The sequence below is a fragment of the Pleurodeles waltl genome, chromosome 1_1, assembly GCF_031143425.1.
Source record: "Pleurodeles waltl isolate 20211129_DDA chromosome 1_1, aPleWal1.hap1.20221129, whole genome shotgun sequence".
Classification (NCBI taxonomy): Eukaryota; Metazoa; Chordata; class Amphibia; order Caudata; family Salamandridae; genus Pleurodeles; species Pleurodeles waltl.
In genome coordinates this window covers 453,260,538-453,270,703 of record NC_090436.1, presented here as the reverse complement: position 1 = coordinate 453,270,703, position 10,166 = coordinate 453,260,538, and the positions used below count along the sequence as shown (strand labels likewise).

General features: G+C 49.2%; 1 long non-coding RNA gene across 1 annotated transcript; it reads right to left on the bottom strand.

The window, feature by feature from the left end:
* Window positions 1-1,701: 1,701 nt before the first annotated feature.
* Window positions 1,702-7,004, bottom strand: LOC138280544 (uncharacterized). Its single transcript, XR_011200884.1, has 3 exons — window positions 6,936-7,004; window positions 1,896-1,979; window positions 1,702-1,771 (listed from the first exon to the last, which is right to left on the bottom strand). It is a non-coding gene; the product is annotated as an uncharacterized lncRNA (long non-coding RNA).
* Between the last annotated feature and the right edge of the window lie 3,162 nt (window positions 7,005-10,166).

The window sequence follows — 10,166 nt, the reverse complement described above, 5'->3', positions numbered from 1 at the left end:
CTGGAAATTTGCGAGATGATTGATACTTGGAACATTGACTGTTTGTTTTTAACGGAAACCTGGGGTAAAATAGAATAAGACCCCAACTTTGTTGCAGGATCCCCCCCCCAGGAAATACCTACTACAGATTAGATAGACCCCTAAATAGGGGCGGAGGTTTGGCTAATATCTGCAGGGCTACTCTCGTGTGCGTTTGGTCTAGCCTCGCCTCTCTAAACGTGCAAGAGAATGGCTTTTAAGATTTCTCAGAATAATGGAGTACTGTTAGAGGGCTTACTGATTTATCGACCGCCGGGCCTGCTTACAAATTTTGTCCAATCTTGGGTTAAGCTGAGAGAACCTATGGTTCTGTCCCCCAAGGCAATCATCTTAGGTGATTTTAATATGCACTTTGATGAGATCTGTACTCCAGTGGATAGGGAGTTCTTAGATCTTATGGAGGCCCTGGATTGGACCCTCAGAGTCTCGGCAGCTACCCATAGTGCAGGACATATATTAGATGGGGTCTTTGCTTGTACGTCTCTACAGCTGGCCTTAACCAACACCCAGTTAAGCTGGACGGATCATCATCTGCTAAATTTCAGAATTGACACCCCGCACTCTCCTGCCTTGTATGATTTGAAGAACAAAGTATTTAGGCCATGGAAGCAGATTAAAGTGGAAGAGCTAGTTCTGGCCTTAGAAGAGGGTTGGAACAAGGCCAAGAAGCTGGCTCGGCCCTTGCTTGACAGCTTCCAGTTAGGGTTTGAAACGGCCATGGCTCAATTGGCTCCCCCTAAGATTCTGGGGCCTCGTAGCCGGAAGAAGCTTGGTCAACCATGGTTCCCGAGCGAACTTCAAACTTTCCAGAGAAATTACCGACAACAGGAGCGCAGGTGGAAATTAAACCCAGTCCCAGAGGAAAGGGTTGCATTAAAGTCCACCCTCAAGGCTTATAAAGCAGTGCGTTTTAAGGCCAAATCTAATTTCTACACTGCCAAAGTTAAGGAGGCATTAAATGCCCTGTGACGGGGTAAACCCGATCACCGCAAGACGGGAGGCCGGAGTTGACGTGTCGGGCTCCTCTGACACGTCATCTCCGCGTTTCCCTGTTACCGGGGAAACGCGTCCCGAGCGAGGCCGGCGTCAGGACGTTGCCGGGGAAACCTGGATAGGTTTCCCGACCCCGGATTGGCCAGAGAGGGACGGCGTCGCGAATGAAAAGCCGGTGGAGCCGGCGAGGAGGGGGAAGGAGGAAGAGACCGGAGACGACGGAGAAGAAGACGGAGACGACGGCGAACGGAGGGAGACCGAGGCAAGGGACCCGACGGCAAGCGCGGCGAGAGACCAAGAGAAGGAATACCACCTGGAGGACGGAGAGCTGGAACCAGGAAGCCGTATCGACCCCTACCTCAGCGAGGACCACCTCAACGCCCGCCACGGCCCCGGAGGGTCGTGGCTCACGAAGGTACGGTCCTTCTGGACAAATAAAGGGTGCACGGCAGGGAAGGGGACTGGGGAAGGAAACTAGGGAAGGGGTAGAGGGTGAATGGGGAAAAGAGGTGGGAGGGCACAAAAGAAGCACTAGGGACACAATAACACACTAGTAAAATTAATAATAAGCACTTCCCTCTATTCCGCACAGACACCACCCCCTCCCCTCTGTTATCCACCCCAGTCTGATAAATTTAATAAGAAAGACGTATCTCTTAACGTCCCACTTACCCTCGTTTTCCTTATTTCCCTTTCCGATATCCTCATGGGACGTCCGCGAGACTGACAGTACCTCCACCTAAAAGAGAAGAAAAGGGGAAAACACATCAGTGACAAGAAGAACTTCGCGAGAGACTAAGAGCAACAACAGAACGAACTTTCACTTGATTTATCCTTTTGTTTAGAAAACAATAAACACTTACCTGAGCACCATAACTTCTTGTTTTAGTTGTCCTCATCTTGTTCGGTCTGTCACAGTGGTGTCAGAAGTGGGATCCTTAGGGGCCCTACGACAACCGAACAGAGTACACAATGAGTGACAACCCTTCCCTTGAGGATATGATCAAACAGCTAGCAGAAGGACAAAGACATTTGCAGCTGGTATGGGAGGCTCACCAAAGGGAAGCAAAAGAGGACAGAGAGGCTTTACAATCGGCCTTGAAAAGCCAGGCCACCATTCTGGCAAATAACCAGCTGGTACACGAAACGGCCATGACAAAATTAACCGAGACCATTGCCGCTAGTAAAGTCCACCCGAACGTTCCCAGCTCAGTATTGCAGAAATATCAAGAGGGAGAAGACCCAGAGTCTTTCTTTACTAACTTTGAAAGAGTGGCGTCGTCAGCTCAATGGCCTGAAGAACGCTGGGGACAATATGTTGCTCCATTACTAACTGGCCTCTTACAAGCAGCCTATCAGGCTGCTAATCCCGGAGGCCTCACACCCTACAAGGATATAAAATCCAGTATTTTGGAACGTGTCGGGCATGATACTGAATACTACCGGATGAAATTCCGCAAGGTCAAGTGGGGACCAAATGAGGACCCCCGGACCTTTTATTTCCGGGTAAAAGATTTGGCTTTAAAATGGTTGGGGCCTATTGGCGATAGCCGTGAAGAAGTGATACAAATAATTATACTGGAACAGTACTTGGATGCTCTACCCTTAGCCACAAAACACTGGATACGACAGCATCCAAAAGTAGACACTAACACAGCAATTGATTTGGCCTGCGCGTATCATCGCTCCTCCGACATAAGAAATATACCACCACGGCCCAATATAAAATCAGTCTTGCCACCTGTAAAAACCCTCCCAAAGAATCCACTGGACAATACCGTTTCCCGTAGAATCCCGGAAGGCCCCCCTATACAGGGACCCCAATGTTACCACTGCGGAGAATGGGGACATATCGCCCGTATGTGTCCTCAGAAACACGAAGGAGGTGAGCCGATGGAAATAGGGGTTACCAGGCGTAGGGTCCTATGTACAGGGAAAGGTAACCACAAGTTCAAGCAGACTGTAAAAATCAATGGACGGTATGTGTGTGCCCTCGTCGACTCCGGGTGCAGCCAGTCTGTAATAAGGGAAGACCTGATAACCACTCTGGGTTCCGAAACGAGACAGTGGGTACATATTTGTTGTGTTCACGGGAACAAGGAGCAATATCCGTTAAAAATACTACAGATAGAATGGGGGCCCTACCGGGATAGTCTCCCGATGGGGATAATGCCAAAATTGATTGAGGATTGTATCGTGGGAACAGATTACCTTCACTTTCAAGAACTATTGGATCAGGTTAGAGACTCTAAAATCTCACAGGACTGGTGGGCTGAAGCCCCGTTTTCAGGAAGTCCAATTGAATGTCCAATAACCCGTAGAAAACTGACCCGAAGGGACAAAAGAATAGAAAGAGAACAGTTCCGAAATAATACTAGTCAGGACACCATAAGAGGAGTGGTAGCAGAATTCCACGAGGCACCTGTCAGTTTTGCTCAACAACAGAGAGAAGATCCCTCCCTATCTCACGCCTGGAGAACCGCAGTGTCAGAGGAAATGGATGAGGTGGGTCCCTACTTCCTAATCAAAAATAATCTCTTGTACCGAGTAAACACCACACGTACCGGGGAAAAAAGAAAACAACTCATAGTACCTGAATACTATAGGGATCACATCCTTACGCTCGCTCATAATCATCCGGGAGGGGGACACTTTGGGAGAGACAAAACGGAAGAATATCTCCTCAGACGATTTTACTGGCCTGGTGTTTTTGCCAACATAAGAAAATATTGTGCGCAATGTCCCAGGTGTCAACTGACGGATCCAGGTAAACCAAAAAAAGCACCACTCATACCCCTTCCCATCATAGATGTTCCGTTTAGACGGATAGGGATGGATTTGGTTGGACCCTTGGTTCCTTCTTCAAAAGGACACACTTACATACTGGTCATAGTTGATTATGCTACCCGATACCCAGAGGCTATTCCCCTAACCAGTATGACAACAAAGACCGTAGCCCAGGCGATGATAACGGTGTTTTCGCGTCTTGGTTTCCCTCAGGAAATACTCACAGATCAGGGCACTCCCTTTACGTCCACCTTGATGAAACAAGTGTGTAAAACGTTAGGCATATCTCAGATCAAAACATCCATTTATCATCCTCAAACCGATGGTTTGGTCGAACGATATAATCGTACGATCAAAACGTTACTTCGAAAGATTGTGCACGACACAGGGAGAGACTGGGATCAGAAATTACCGTTGGTGTTATACGCGATCCGAACGCACGAACAGGCTTCCACGGGGCATAGTCCATTCGAGCTAGTGTTCGGGCGACAACCACGTTCCCTTCTGGACATGGCGGTAGAGGCCTGGGAGGAAGAAGCCATGGAGGGAGGGACTCCTTTGTTGGAGTATGCTCATAACTTGAGAACGCATTTACAGGGATTATGGGACGAAGTAAAAGACAATATGGAACAGGCTCAAAGAACCCAAAAGCATTATTATGATAAGGGGAGTAAGTTAAGAGTTTTCCAACCCGATGAACAGGTCTTAATCATGCGACCCACATCCGAACATAAATTGCTGGCGAAATGGCAAGGCCCCCATAGAATCATCCGAGCCGTCTCCCCTGTAACTTACCTAGTGGAAATAACAACCAACCCCAGGAAAACCCAAATATATCATGTCAATCTTTTAAAGAAGTGGGAGACACCCGAGACACCCAACACTACTCCAAGAATAGTTAGCCTTCTGTACCCGAGTAAGGAATTGAAGATTGAATTTTGCCCTACCACCCTAGCCAAGGGGACAACCCTACCCACTATAGACGAAGCATTAACGGAAGCGGAAAAGAGGCAGGTATACCGCTTGTTACAGCAATATCACCAATTGTTTTCAGAAGACCCCGGTAGAACCACACTAATCCGACATAAGATACGAACAAAACCCGACACAGTAGTTCGGGTCAGACCATATCGCATCCCAGCAGCAAGGAAGCAGGTTATAGAAAATGAAATACAGAAAATGTTGACCCTAGGAGTAATAGAGCCCTCTACCAGTCCCTGGTGTTCACCCGTAGTTCTTGTACCAAAACCTGACGGTACGGTCAGGTTCTGCATAGACTTCCGGAAACTTAATGAGAACTCATTATTTGACACGTATCCAATCCCTAGGGTGGACGATGTCCTAGAGAAACTAGGAAAGGCAAAATATATGTCCACAATAGATTTAACCAAAGGATATTGGCAGATACCCTTAGCCCCCGAAGATAAAGAAAAAACGGCATTTTCTACCCAGTCCGGGCTGTATCATTTTACTGTATTACCTTTTGGGCTACATGGGGCACCGGCCACTTTCCAAAGGTTAATGGATAACATATTAAAACCATACCCTGCTTTTTCAGCAGCCTACCTGGATGATGTAGTTGTTTTTAGCGATACCTGGGTAAACCATCTGGACCATCTAAGCCAAGTTTTTAATGCACTCACCGAGGCTGGGTTGACAGCCAATCCCAAGAAATGTGTTATCGGGAAAACCGACATTTCATATCTGGGATACAGAATCAGTCAGGGAACACTTCAACCCCAAGCCCAGAAGGTGGACGCGATCTTACATGCCCCTCTCCCGAAAACTAAAAAAGACTTACGCTCTTTCTTAGGCCTAGTAGGATATTATCGGCGTTTCATACCTCACTATTCCACTCTAGCCGCTCCCCTTACGGATCTTCTGTCCAAATCTCATCCAAATCAGCTATTACCTTTCTCTGCTATTCAAACTTCCAGTTTTGAACGCTTGAGGAACTCTTTAACCAAAGAACCCATATTGTTATGCCCGGATTTTTCAAAACCCTTTCACCTTTACACTGATGCCTCCGATGTGGGACTCGGGGGGGTTCTGACACAGCCGGGAACGGAGGGACTCGATCATCCCGTTGTGTATATCAGCCGCAAACTGGGTCTTCGGGAACGTCGTTTCCCCATAATAGAAAGGGAGTGTTTGGCCATTAAATGGGCCGTGGATTGTCTACAGTATTACCTGTTGGGCCGGCCTTTTGTACTTTTTACGGATCACGCCCCCCTCACTTGGCTTGCCGCTCATAAAGATACGAATGCCCGGATTCTCAGGTGGTTCCTTGAACTTCAACCATTCTCCTTTCAGGTCTGACATGTTCCTGGGAGTTCGCAAGTCCCTGCTGATTATCTCTCTCGCTTCCCGGTTTCAGATTCGGTCCTGGAACAGGACCTGTCTTGGGAAGGGGTATGTGACGGGGTAAACCCGATCACCGCAAGACGGGAGGCCGGAGTTGACGTGTCGGGCTCCTCTGACACGTCATCTCCGCGTTTCCCTGTTACCGGGGAAACGCGTCCCGAGCGAGGCCGGCGTCAGGACGTTGCCGGGGAAACCTGGATAGGTTTCCCGACCCCGGATTGGCCAGAGAGGGACGGCGTCGCGAATGAAAAGCCGGTGGAGCCGGCGAGGAGGGGGAAGGAGGAAGAGACCGGAGACGACGGAGAAGAAGACGGAGACGACGGCGAACGGAGGGAGACCAAGGCAAGGGACCCGACGGCAAGCGCGGCGAGAGACCAAGAGAAGGAATACCACCTGGAGGACGGAGAGCTGGAACCAGGAAGCCGTATCGACCCCTACCTCAGCGAGGACCACCTCAACGCCCGCCACGGCCCCGGAGGGTCGTGGCTCACGAAGGTACGGTCCTTCTGGACAAATAAAGGGTGCACGGCAGGGAAGGGGACTGGGGAAGGAAACTAGGGAAGGGGTAGAGGGTGAATGGGGAAAAGAGGTGGGAGGGCACAAAAGAAGCACTAGGGACACAATAACACACTAGTAAAATTAATAATAAGCACTTCCCTCTATTCCGCACAGACACCACCCCCTCCCCTCTGTTATCCACCCCAGTCTGATAAATTTAATAAGAAAGACGTATCTCTTAACGTCCCACTTACCCTCGTTTTCCTTATTTCCCTTTCCGATATCCTCATGGGACGTCCGCGAGACTGACAGTACCTCCACCTAAAAGAGAAGAAAAGGGGAAAACACATCAGTGACAAGAAGAACTTCGCGAGAGACTAAGAGCAACAACAGAACGAACTTTCACTTGATTTATCCTTTTGTTTAGAAAACAATAAACACTTACCTGAGCACCATAACTTCTTGTTTTAGTTGTCCTCATCTTGTTCGGTCTGTCACATGCCCCTAGGGAACTTTTCAAAGTGATAAAGGCATTGTAGGAAGTTGGCTCTGTATGCACTATTTCAAAGTAAGGAATAGTATGCACAGAGTCCAAGGGTTCCCCTTAGAGATAAGATAGTGGCAAAAAGAGATAATACTAATGCTCTATTTTGTGGTAGTGTGGTCGAGCAGTAGGCTTATCAAAGGAGTGGTGTTAAGCATTTGTTGTACACATACAGGCAATAAATGAGGAACACACACTCAGAGACAATTCCAGGCCAATAGGTTTTTGTATAGAAAAATATATTGTCTTAGTTTATATTAAGAACCACAGGTTCAAATTTTACATGTAATACTTCAAATGAAAGGTATTGCAGGTAAGTACTTTAGGAACTTTGAATAATCACAATAGCATATATACTTTTCAAATAAATCACATATAGCTATTTTAAAACTAGACAGTGCAATTTTCACAGTTCCTAGGGGAAGTAAGTATTTGTTAGTTTTTGTAGGTAAGTAAACCACCTACAGGGTTCAAGTTTGGGTACAAGGTAGCCCACCGTTGGGGGTTTAGAGCAACCCCAAAGTTACCACACCAGCAGCTCAGGGCCGGTCAGGTGCAGAGGTCAAAGTGGTGCCCAAAACGCATAGGCTTCAATGGAGAAGGGAGTGCCCGGTTCCAGTCTGCCAGCAGGTAAGTACCCGCGTCTTCGGAGGGCAGACCAGGGGGATTTTGTAGGGCACCGGGGGGGACACAAGTTAGCACAGAAAGTACACCCTCAGCAGCACGGGGGCGGCCGGGTGCAGTGTGCAAACACACGTCGAGTTTCCAATGTAAATCAATGGGAGGCCAAGGGGTCTCTTCAGCGATGCAGGCAGGCATGGGGGGGCTCCTCGGGGTAGCCACCACCTGGGCAAGGAAGAGGGCCTCCTGGGGGTCACTCCTGCACTGGAGTTCCAATCTTTCAGGTCCTGGGGGCTGCGGGTGCAGAGTCTTTACCAGGCGTCGGGATCTGGGAAACAGGCAGTCGCGGTCAGGGGGAGCCTCGGGATTCCCTCTGCAGGCGTTGCTGTGGGGGCTCAGGGGGGGCAACTCTGGCTACTCACAGTCTCGTAGTCGCCGGGGAGTCCTCCCTGCAGTGTTGTTTCTCCACAAGTCGAGCCGGGGGCATCGGGTGCAGTGTAGCAAGTCTCACGCTTCCGGTGGGAAACGCAGCTGTCTTGAAGTTGCTTCTTTGGAAACAAAGTTGCAGTCTTTGGTGAACAGAGCCGCTGTCCTCTGGAGTTTCTTGGTCCTTCTAGAGCAGGGAAGTCCTCTGAGGATTCAGAGGTCGCTGGTCCTGGGGAAAGCGTCGCTGGAGCAGTGTCTTTAGAAGTGGGGAGACAGGCCGGTAGAGCTGGGGCCAAAGCAGTTGGTGTCTCCGTCTTCTCTGCAGGGTTTTTCAGCTCAGCAGTCCTCTTCTTCTTAGGTTGCAGGAATCTAGTTTCTGGTGTGTTTAGGTCTGGGAGGTCAGTAACCAATGGCTACTGTCCTTGAGGGTGGCTACTCCCTCTTTGTGCCTCCTCCCTGAGGGGAGGGGAGCACATCCCTATTCCTATTGGGGGAACCCTCCAAAATCAAGATGGAGGATTTCTAAAGGCAGGGGTCACCTCAGCTCAGGACACCTTAGGGGCTGTCCTGACTGGTGGGTGACTCCTCCTTGTTTTTCTCATTATCTCTCCTGGACTTGCCGCCAAAAGTGGGGGCTGTGTCCAGGGGGCGGGCATCTCCACTAGCTGGAGTGCCCAGGGGCATTGTAACACGAAGCCTGAGCCTTTGAGGCTCACTGCTAGGTGTTACAGTTCCTGCAGGGGGGAGGTGTGAAGCACCTCCACCCAGAACAGGCTTTTGTTTCTGTCCTCAGAGAGCACAAAGGCCCTCACCACATGGGGTCAGAAACTCGTCTCTCAGCAGCAGGCTGGCACAGACCAGTCAGTCCTGCACTGAACAATTGGGTAAAATACAGGGGGCATCTCTAAGTGCCCTCTGTGTGCATTTATTAATAAATCCAACACTGGCATCAGTGTGGGTTTATTATTCTGAGAAGTTTGATACCAAACTTCCCAGTATTCAGTGTAGCCATTATGGAGCTGTGGAGTTCATTTTTGACAGACTCCCAGACCATATACTCTTATGGCTACCCTGCACTTACGATGTCTAAGGTTTTGCTTAGACACTGTAGGGCCATAGTGCTCATGCACCTATGCCCTCACCTGTGGTATAGTGCACCCTGCCTTAGGGTTGTAAGGCCTGCTAGAGGGGTGACTTACCTATGCCACAGGCAGTGTGAGGTTGGCATGGCACCCTGAGGGGAGTGCCATGTTGACTTATATTTTCTCCCCACCAGCACACACAAGCTGGCAAGCAGTGTGCCTGTGCTGAGTGAGGGGTCCCTAGGGTGGCATAAGACATGCTGCAGCCCTTAGAGACCTTCCCTGGCATCAGGGCCCTTGGTACCAGGGGTACCAGTTACAAGGGACTTACCTGGGTGCCAGGGTTGTGCCAATTGTGGAGACAATGGTACATTTTAGGTGAAAGAACACTGGTGCTGGGGCCTGGTTAGCAGGGTCCCAGCACACTTCTCAGTCAAGTCAGCATCAGTATCAGGCAAAAAGTGGGGGGTAACTGCAAGAGGGAGCCATTTCTTTACAGGCATTATCCACTCCCCTTAGGCCATTCGACTTGGAAAATTCTCAGGAGTTCCGTGATAAAGTTGCTAGGCACTTTGAGAACAAAATCCTTCAAATACACGCAAATTTTGTTCCTCATTAGATCTCTAGGGAACTCTTCTCTATGGTATCTACTGACTCTAAAGCTAGCGGTAAAGTACTATCTGAGTTCCATATTCCTACTCATGATAGTATCAGAAAGATGATTCTAGAAATAAAGTCAGGTTCCCCTTTTGATCCATGCCCCCCTTCCATTTTTAAATTGGCCCCTGACCTGATGGCTGGGGCGCTAGTTC